The sequence below is a fragment of the Aethalodelphis obliquidens genome, unplaced genomic scaffold, assembly GCF_003676395.1.
Source record: "Aethalodelphis obliquidens isolate GAN/ISIS:26980383/991018 unplaced genomic scaffold, ASM367639v1 scaffold57, whole genome shotgun sequence".
NCBI lineage: Eukaryota > Metazoa > Chordata > Mammalia > Artiodactyla > Delphinidae > Aethalodelphis > Aethalodelphis obliquidens.
Genome location: NW_020838001.1, coordinates 4828659 through 4839758, shown reverse-complemented (window position 1 = coordinate 4839758; position 11100 = coordinate 4828659).

Genomic DNA, 11100 nt, shown 5'->3' with positions numbered 1-11100 from the left:
GGGCATCATCAGAAAATCTACAAAAAACAACTGCTGGAGAGGGTGTGGAGAAAAGGGAATCCTCTTGTACTATTGGTGGGAATTTAAATTGATACAGCCACTATGGAGAATAGTATGGAGGTTCCTTAAGAAACTAAAAATAGAATTAGCATATGACCCAGCAAACGCACTACTGGGCATATACCCAGAGAAGACCATAATTCAAGAAGACACATGCACCCCAATGTTCATCACAGCTCTATTTACAATAGCCAGTTCATGGAAGCAACCTAAATGCCCATCGACAGATGAATGGATAAAGAAGATGTGGTACATATATACAAGGGAATATTACTCAGCCATGAAAAGGAATGAAACTGGGTCATTTGTAGAGACGTGAATGGATCTAGAGACTGTCACACAGAGTGAAGTAAGTCAGAAAGAGAAAAACAAATATCGTATATGAATGCATATATGTGGAACCTAGAAAAATGGTACAGATGAACCGGTTTGCAGAGCAGAAACAGAGACACAGATATAGAGAAAAAAATGTATGGACACCAAGGGGGGAAAGTGGCAGGGGTGGGGCGTGGTGGTGTGATGAATTGGGAGATTGGGATGGACATGTATCCACTGATGTGGATAAAATGGATAACTAATACGAATCTGCTGTATAAAAAAATAAAATACAATTTGAAAAAAAAACAAAAAAACGATCCATGAAATGTGAAAGAGGGGATTAACCATACTTCCAGAGTAATACCTCTGCACTATGTGATTTTTAAATACACGCGTGTAACTAGTTAAAGAAACATTATAAGTAGGCTTTTGATGATTTCATCTACATCTTGGCCAATATGGTCTTTTTGTTTTTAATTCTTAATAGGAACGTGGGAAGCATCTCCTTCTGTTTTGGGTCCCCATATACGCAGGCATATATGGTGTTTGTTGTAAATAAATTTATGGGCGTCCGTTTCCCATCTGGGTGGTGGGGGGGAAGGGTAGTCGCAGGGCTTGGAAGTAGGGGAGCCAGGACACAAACAGCCACATCTGACCCCAAGACCATCCTTTCCATTCTATCCCAGACAAACACGGAGAGAAGAAAGTTTCCAGGACCCCAGGAATCCACAGATGATGACAGAGTCACCAGGATGACCACGGGCATTGTGGAGGCCAAAGGGGCTGGCCAAGACCCTTCACTGGAATCATAGGTGGTCATGGGCAGCTAGGCCGAGGCCCCCCTCAGGCTCCCACAAACTTCCCACTTTATGAGCTAAAACTCACCTCTTCCCCAACTCCTACCTGAAACTCCCTCGCCTCCCAGAGATAACTGCTTGGTTTTCAGTACAATTTCAGTCATGTTAATGGGAAAACAAATACCCTGAACTAAAGCTTTTAATGACCAGCTGTACATTTCTCGTTCGCCAGTCCCTAGGGAAATGGATCTTTCTCATTTACTGTCCCCAGTGAGACTTGGGGTAATGTGTCCTGGAACCTAATTCTCAGACTATAATGGCAGGGAGAACCCATTTGGGGGCCACGTCTTGAGTTGATGATATACACTCATTTAGTGGATGGACAGCTAAAAGCTAAAATGCAGCAGCTAGAAGTTTACCGTCAAATTCTACTTTTTTACTTTAATTTTGTTTTGTTTTAAGTTCCACGTATCACAAGAGCTGTGAAAGTTCTCAAAGTTAGATAAAAAGCCATACCTCAAGTTTGATTTCCAAACTAGGTCAATCTAGGGAAAGAAAGAGATGTTGCCTTTGTTTAATTATCAAAGAACATATTGAATAGAAAAATGTATTCTTTCTGCTCAACACTCTTTGTTTCAGGAAACCACATCCCACACTCCAGCAGTCCCATGAATCCACAGTCATGTGTCAGTCATGGTACCCTGCCCCAACACATGTACAGGGGCGGGCCATGAACCAGGCTGGCCAATGAGAAGACTCCATTCTACTGGGCATGTGACCCAAACAGACTAATCAGGGGCTTCCCTGGGACTTCATGCTAGGGGAGGTGGATCCTCTTTCTCAACCCATGAAGACCACATAAGGTGGAGGCTTCCTGGTGGAGGGACCTGACTGCAGGAAAAGAGAGGGACACACACGTGAGAAAAAAGAAGCAGAAGAGAGAACCTGGTGACATCATTTGATCCCTGGAGCCCCTCGACCCCGTGGTACCTTGAATTTTTCTGTTTCATGAGCCCAGCAATGTCCAATTTGGGCTACCGTCAGTTTGAGTTGATTTTCTGTCAGTTACACCCAAACATGTCCTGAGTAATACAGAGAATTTCTGTCATCATTCATTCACTCACTCAGGTGAAGAAGACATCATCCCAAACTTCGGGAGAAGGTTGAGCAGAGGCAGCAGCCGTCAGACAGAGTGGCCAAGAGTTGGTCCCTGACGGGGGTGATGAGGGCCACCCAGGAGAAACTGGGGTCTTCAGGGCACGTGCCAAGGAGGGCCCACCCCTGACCGGGGAACTTGGGCGCCCTCCCCCAGGAACGACCCAGCAGATTCGACCACAGCTCCTAAACTCTCTGCTTTTGTTTCAGAGGATTTCTTTTTTGAGTTCTAAAGTCATCAAGGATACTAACTCCGCTAGGGGAAAATAAACATTGTCATTCTTCTCTCTTGAGGGAAACCTCTGCTTCCTCCCGTACAGAGATCAACACTTTCCTCAGTGCCACAGAGGCACGGGGTGCTGGGGGGATGGTACGAAGAAGCCGCTGAAACAACGTGTGGAGGGAGCTGCGCTCTCCACAGCCCACCCTCCAGACCCGACTGCTGTGTGTCTCCCAGGAGGAGGCACCAGGGGCTCGAGGCCTGTGCCCATGACCAGCTGCCCTCGCCATCCACAGTCCCACACAGAAAACCTCCCGGTGAAGGTCTGCTGCCTGCCACACAGCAATCTCACCAGAGGCCACAAACACAGACTGTGTACCCACGAGCAGAAACACACATGCACACAGGTAAACACACACGCATACACAGAAGGCATCCGCTAGGAGCCGAAATGGCCTTTTGGAGTAGATATATCGAAAGAAGTTGGAGAAGCTGCCATAGAAGTACCACGATTAAAAATGAACCGGAAGATTGGGATTGACATGTATACACGAATACGTATAAGATGGATAACTAATAAGAACCTGCTGTATAAATAAATACGTTAAATTTAAAAATGTTTTTAAAAAATGAAGATTTGATTTTTGCTTTTCAAAAAAAATCCCTAAATGTAGTAATAAAGTTTTTCTTTTTTGTATATCAAATATATATTTAAAAAGACACAAACATGCATACACGTACACGTAGACATATACACACAGGTGCACACAGGTACAGACACAGTACACTCATACAGACACACACAGACGCATGCACATGCACGCACAGACGTGTGTGCAATTATAGATATGCATGTGTGGACACAGACACACACAGACACACAAATACACAGACACACGTGCACAGACACACACCCGCAGATGCATGTGTGCACACCCATGCACACACAGACACACAGACACACAGCAGAGGGGGCATGGAGGGTGGGGAGGTGTGAGAAGAAAGCGGATCTGAGGTGAAAAGGGACATGATGGCCACCGGCTCCGGGTGTTACCTCGGCTCAGCAGGTGGGGTGAGGAGACTGGGGCCCCCCAGTGCGGACTAGACCAGGCTTCAGCCGTCTCTGGATGCACTGGACAAATAGGAATCAAACCCCAGCTCCTCCTGGAGCCCCCCCGCCCCCCGATCCTTTCTGTACCGAGTGGAGATGGCAGCGTCGCGCTCATTGGGGGTGGCGTGATGAGCCGTGCGTGAAGTGTTGGACGTGAAAGTGTGAGCACAGCATCTGGCAGGGAGCGAGGAGGGGTCCGGAGCAGGTAGAAGCAGCCCCAGAGGTTAATAACGAGAAAGAAACATCATTTCTGAGTAAGACAGAGAAAGGGGACGGGGAGCTGCACAGTCACAGCAGAAATGGGGAGACGTAGGGCCCCGTCAGCACCGCTGGGGACCCCCGTCTCCCCCTGACAGCGTCGCAGGGGTCGGGGTCTTGCCCCTCCCCCGCCGCCCACAGTCCAGAGCTGGTGGCTCCATGGCAGTGCCCAGGGACACCAGCAGAGGGCAGTGACAGCCAGCAGACACACCAGTTCAGGAGCACATGTGTGTCCACGCAGAAATGCAGGGCTGGAGGGCACAGTGGCTTTCCCGGGGCCCCGGGGGACAAGGGCAGGTCTCGGGGATGCCTGGACGGTGAAGAGAAGAACTCAGCGTCCACCAGGGGAGAGCACCCCACAGCCAGAAAGAGCGATCCCTGCCACATGGTGGGCAAAGGCCCCAGCTGCAGAGTAAGCCTCGTCGGCTTCTTCTCACCCCCCGGGCGCTGACCCCGAGGGTCCAGGCGCAGCGGGCGGAGAAACAGAGGAGCAGAGAGAACAGCAGAGCACAGCGTCTGCTCCCCCAAGACACGGCTCCTATCTCCACCTTCCGCCCAGCCTGCTTCCTCGGGTCCTCTCCTCGGCCTCCTCCGCACCCCCAGGCTCCCTGAAGGATCTCACGTGGTGCCGAGACCCCTGTGCCTCGGAGACCCAACGTGGGTGCCACCTCCTCCAAGTCCCACCGGCCTGAAACTCAGAGCGTCCACACGGCGCCTAGCGCCCTCACCCTCCCACGCCGCTCACCGCCGCCCACCCACCATGCCCAGCGCGTCAGCAGCACCTGCTCCCCGATCCCCACCCTCCCCCTCCTGCCTCTTCCTCTCCCCCGCTGGGTCAGCGGGTCTCCGAGGACACGGCCAGGCCCTGGACCTCCTCTGCACCGCTTCCCCTATCCCATCAGCACGTTGCCCTGTATATTCACAGATTAAGTCGACTGCTTTTCTGCAGAAGAGAAGTTCCCCTTCTCTTGAACTTCACAACTTTTCATTTGTTAAGTATCTGCTGGGCGCCTTAAAATACACAGCTTCACTGAGATACAGTTCACGCACCATAAACATCACCCACAGAAAGCACACAAGTCAATCGTTTTGAGTCTTTTTACGGAATTACCCATCATGACCATAATCTCACTTTAGAACATCTTCATCACCCCAAAAAGAAACTCCATTAGCGGTCACTCTGCATTCCTCCCGGCCCTAAGCAACCAGTGATCTGTCTTCTGTCTGTGGATTTGTCTAGACTGGACATTTCGTGCCCAAGGAAGCCTACAGGATGGGACCTTTTATGACCGTGTTTCACTCAGCAACATGTTTTTGAGGTTCTGCCTTTTAGATGCCGCCCACAAGGCTGCGGTGTTAAACTAGACGAAATGAGGCCCTCCCCTCATGCAGCTCCCCTCTATGAAGGAGACAGAGACGGAACAGTAAGGACACCCCAAATAATTCCCTACCGTGTTGATAGGAGAGCCAAGGGGTACTCCAAGGAATGGGCCGGGCCCGTGAGGAACAGCAGGCAGGGCTCACTGCCAGGAGACTGCAGAACGGGAGGGTGGGTGGGATTCGCTGGCCAGAAGAGCACCCCAGGCAGAGGGAACAGCATGTGCAAAGGCCCTGCTCCAGGAAGGAAATAAAAGAAGGCTGTGTGCCTGGGATACGCGTGCGGAAAGGAACGTGGCCCAGAATGAGATCCACAAGAAGTCACGGGGTGGGGATGGGGGGGCTTCCCTGGTGGCGCAGCGGTTAAGAATCCGCCTGCCAACGCAGGGGACACGGGTTCGAGCCCTGGTCCGGGAAGATCCCACATGCCGCAGAGAAACAAAGCCCGTGTGCCACAACTACTGAGCCTGCGCTCTAGAGCCCATAAGCCACAACGACTGAGCCCGCGTGCCGCAACTACTGAAGCTCACGCGCCTAGAGCCCGTGCTCTGCAACAAGAGAAGCCACCGCAATGAGAAGCCCGCGCACCACAACGAAGAGTAGCCCCAGCTCTCCACAACTAGAGAGAGCCTGAGCGCAGCAACGAAGACCCAACGCAGGCAAAAAAATTTAAAAAATAAAAGAAGTCATGGGGTGGGGGTGGGGGGAGACGTGAAACCTCCCATCAGGAGCTTCGGCTCCATCTGAAGAGCAATGGGGAGGAGGGATATCACACATTGGATTTGCAAGATGGTCCTGAAGGCAGGGCTGGGTGAGAGGCTCGGCGGTGGAACGGGAGGGAGGATTGGCCACAGGCCTCGGAGGCAGGCTGGACGTAGGGGTGAGACAGAGGAAGGGGTGAGTGGGGCTCCATCCCAAGTCGGGGCAGGGGGAGCTGCAGCAGCCAGCGGGACGTCCAGGGCTGGGCACCATCGGATCAGTATTCCGCACGATTCTTGGCCAAAGCGGAGGGTGGCTTTCAGGCCCCAACCTCTTTATCTAACGCAGCTCGGTAATGACCTTTCCCGGGCTGCTCACCAGCTCCTCCGTGCTGCCGGCTAATTCAGAATGCAACTGGCCCGCTCCTCGGGCGGCGGCCACCCAGCTCCTTCATGTCCTCAGCAAATGGGCACCACTGTGAAATGATGTTTCGCTCTCGGCCAATGCATTAAACTTAAGTGTTTTTTATAACCAGAGCACCCTGGGTCTTCTTTAATTCCCAAGTGATTTTTTTACCCAATTTATTGCCAGGACTCGATTCAATCAACACTGGCAGGGATTCAGCCCGCAGAGGTGTCCAGTGACTCCGGGGACCACTGGAGCTTCTGCCCCTGCACCACAGTGCCCCCCATCCACCAAACTGATGGGCCTGCCACCCCGCAGGGCTAACCAGCGTCCAAATGACCAACCTGAGATCTGTCAGACCATCCAAATGCCGTAGACACCCTCTCCCTGCCCAAAGGGGCCTGCAGTCCTGCGCCTGAACTGCCCTGGGCCGGCCCTGACCTCAGGACTCCCTGGGGGAGGAAAAGTTTTGCAAACTACGAAGGCTCTGCGTTAATCTGGACAGAAACAGACTCTGGGAAGGGGGAAGGCATACGTGTCCTGTATGAATCGGGTCTTATTGCACTAGGGTCAGGGTCTAAATTAGATCCTTATCTTTCGCTCTGGACATATAAAAACAGGATGTGGGGTTTCTTGTTCCCAAGGATTTAGCAAAACTTTTGCTTAAAAAAAAATTGAAAAAAAAATGCCAGAAAGCTTTTTCCCTTGCAAAAGGAGGGTCACGGGGTCTGAAACCAAATATAAGAGGTGAAGGTCTTCCCTCTTGAACTTGCTCTGGCAAAAGTTCAGTACAATCACATCCTCTGGTTCTAATTCTAAACTTCCTGGAGGAGGGACAGCAGGCGGGCAGCTCAATCTATAGCCTTTCTCAAAATAAATCACCAGCAGGTCACGGCAGCAGTACTGTGGGGTTTTTTTGTTTTGTTTTGTTTTGTTTTTTTTCGGTACGCGGGCCTCTCACCACTGTGGCCTCTCCCGTTGCGGAGCACAGGCTCCAGACGCGCAGGCTCAGCGGTCACGGGCCCAGCCGCTCCGCGGCATGTGGGATCTTCCCGAACCGGGGCACGAACCCGTGTCCCCCGCATAGGCAGGCGGACTCTCAACCACTGCGCCACCAGGGAAGCCCCAGCAGTACTTATTAAAACATGAAATTAGTTGGCATGCCCATGTTTTTCACTTCCCCTCTCTTTACACAGACTTAGAAAGGCCTTTAGGCAGGGAGAACTGTTCATCTAGTACTAGATAAAGGGGCCTGGGGCCTGGCAAGCCGTGTAAATGGGTGGCAGGGCCGGGTGGAAGGGGCAATAGGGAGTGGTAGAGGCCGAGGCAAAATCAGGAAGGCGGCAGCTGCTACCCTATGCCAGTCGTTGCCTGGGAGGGGACCTCCAGACACCAGGGCTCTTGGCCTGCCAAAGAGTCTAGTGGCCCCCAAAACAGGCACATACGTCCTGTGCCATTAGGCTATGTAAGGACCAAGTGTCCTGGGACCACTGGTATCTGATCAGTGACTATAATCCCACCCCCCCCAGAGGGGCAGAGTCCATAAGACGGACCAAAGCTCAATTTCCCACCACCCCAAAGGGATAAAGCTCTGGGTCCAAATTAAATTTGCATAAAAAGAATCGTTTTCCCTCATCTTTCTCCCTCGTGACCCTTTTCCTAGTGTGGGAACCCAGCGTTTGGTGCCATTGCCTCTGAGCAAAAAGGATGCCCCAGGAAGCAGAGGAAAACTGGAGTCGGTTCTTCTCTGCTTTTGCTTCAAAAGTCTCATCCACAGAGCAGGGCGAGAACTCGGGGAGAACGGAGCTGGCAGCAGGTCTGAAGGAGAGAAAAGCTTCCTAGAAAACTTGCCCTCCCACCTCATCCATCCCTGACATGGGCAAAGTTTACCCACAAGGGGCTGTACAGGGAGAGGGTCCCTTTTACCAGGAGCCCCCTTGGAAGGGGACAAGCCCCCCATGAGTATATGGTTGCCTGGAGTATCTAGGCGGAAAGGATGCGAGTCAGCCTCCTGGGGCTTCTATGGCAGAGGAAGGGACAGTAGAGGGGTACTGGAACCCCAGGGGGTCACGGGAGTAGCAGGGTGGGGTCTTACAGCTTCCTGAGCCCCCAAGTTGCCCCAGCTGGTGTGAGACCAGCTCCACGTGCCCACTGCCCCTGAGAATAGAAGGAAAATGGCCGACACAGAGGAGTAGACAGGACCCTGCAGACATCACGAGGAAAGGCTGAGCAGTCATTGCACGGACCAGAGTCTGAGGGTCAGACAGGACCATGTGTCCCAGCAGAGGCCACCTGCCCAGCCCTGATGCCCAGGCATGCCGCAAATGCCCTGGGACAGAAATGAAAAGTAAAGTTTTCCTCCATCTCATGCAGCTGGAGGACTTGGACCAGACACGCACCCAGCGGTGCTGAGGCTTTCTTAGGGTGATGTTGCCTTGGTGTGAACGTGATGGAAACCTCAAGAAGAAGCGCAGAGTTCAAACTTCAATGCCCTGCAAACCCCCACCCCCACCCCGGGATCTTGTTAAAATGCACATGCTGATCAGGTAGGTCTGGCGCGGAGCCTGAGTTCTGCTTTTCTAACAAACTCTCAGGGGAAGCCGATGATGCTCGTCCAGGGACTGGGCTGCAATAAGGAGGCTCTAGAAGGTGCTAAAGGGGGCTTCCCTGGCGGTCCAGTGGTTAGGAGTCCGCGCTTCCAATGTAAGGGGCACGGGTTTGATACCTGGTCCGGGGAACTAAGATCCCACATGCCGCATGGCATAGCCAAAAAAAAACAACAACTACTTCCTAGAAGGTGCTAAAAGAAGACCCAGAATCCACTGGCAGAATCGCAGGGGTTTGCCCACAGGCCTGAGTGCTGGCCAGGGGGTCCAGGCCGCCCCACTGGGTGCTTCTGGTGCATACTCCAGAAATGCACACCCTGGAATTGAAGGTAACGGAAAAAGCACAGAATCTCCATGTTTAAATGTGAGCCCCCAGCCATAAAAAAAGAATGAAATAATGCCATTTGCAGCAACATGGATGGACCTAGAGATTATCATACTAAGTGAAGTAAGTCAGAAAGAGAAAGACAAATACCATATGATATCACTTATATGTGGAATCTAAAATATGACACAAATGAACTTATTCACGAAAGAGAAACAGACTCACAGACATAGAGAACAGACTGTGGTTGCCAAGGGGGAGGGGAGTGGGGGAGGGATGGATTGGGAGTTTGGGATGAGCAGATGCAAACTATTATATATAGAATGGATAAACAACAAGGTCCTACTGTACAGCACAGGGAACTATATTCAGTATCCTGTGACAAACTGTAATGGAAAAGAATATGAAAAAGAATGTGAAGATATATATAACTGAATCGCTTTGCTGTACAGCAGAAATTAACACAACACTGTAAATCAACCATACTTCAATAAAATAAATTTAAAAAAATAAAGACGAAAAAATAAAATGTGAGTCCCGTGGGGTGTGGTCATGACCGCACAAGTCTGTAAGTTGACCATCAAAAGATGAATGGAGAGGGCTTCCCTGGTGGCGCAGCAGTTGAGAGTCCGCCTGCCGATGCAGGGGACGTGGGTTCGTGCCCCGGTGTGGGAGGATCCCACGTGCCGCGGAGCGGCTGGGCCCGTGAGCCGTGGCCGCTGAGCCTGCGCGTCCGGAGCCTGTGCTCCGCGACGGGAGAGGCCACAACAGTGAGAGGCCCGCATACTGCCAAAAAAAAAAAAAGAAAAAAAAGATGAATGGATAAACGATCCATAGAGGAATATTCTTCAGCCATAAAAAGGAACGAGAACTGATACACGTGACAGTGTAATACGTGGATGCACCTTGAAAACATCAAGCTAAGTAAAGAAGCCAGACACAAAGAGCCGCGTATTGTATGATCCCATTGATAGGAAATGTCCAGGACAGGTAAATGGACAGCAACAGAAAGGTTAGTGGTTGTCAGGGCCTGGGGCGACGGAGCGATGAGCAATGAGTATTTAATGGGTCTGGGGTCTCCTTTGGGAATGATGACAATGTTTTGGAACTACAGAGAGGCGTTGGTTGCACAACTCTGTGAATATAATAAAAACCATTGAACTGCATCCTTTAAATGGGTGAAGCGTACGGGATGTGAACTAAAACTCAACCTCAATAAAGCTGCTTTTTCAAAAAGCAGATGGGAGGACAAATCTGGGATGATTCCACTTATGTGAGGTACTTAGAGGAGTTAAGTTTATAGCAACAGAAAGTGGAATGGTGGTTGCTAGGAGCTGGGGGAGGGGGAAAGGGAGTCAGTGTTTAATGGGGACAGAGTTTCAGTTGGGGAAGATGAAAAAGTTCTGGAGATGGACGGGGGTGATGGTTACACGATGGTGTGAATGTACTTAATGCCACTGAACTATACACTTAAAAAGGGTCCAACTGGTAACTTCCAGGTTATGCTTGCTTTACCATAAGAATAAAAAAAAGGTAGCAGGAACAGGTGCTCACAGGGTGAGAAGGGGTCATCTCGAAATTACTCTCTAAGTCCAAAGGTGGAAACAGAACTTTCCAGTGAGGGGGGCAGCTGTCAGGACCGCAACCCCAGGCTTGAACTTGGCATCCTGATGGCGGGGCCAGCCTGAAGCTGATCCCCCCTGGAGGTCCCACATCCAGTTCACAGGAAGGCAGGGGACAGGGGACACGTTAAAAGACACCACGGAAAC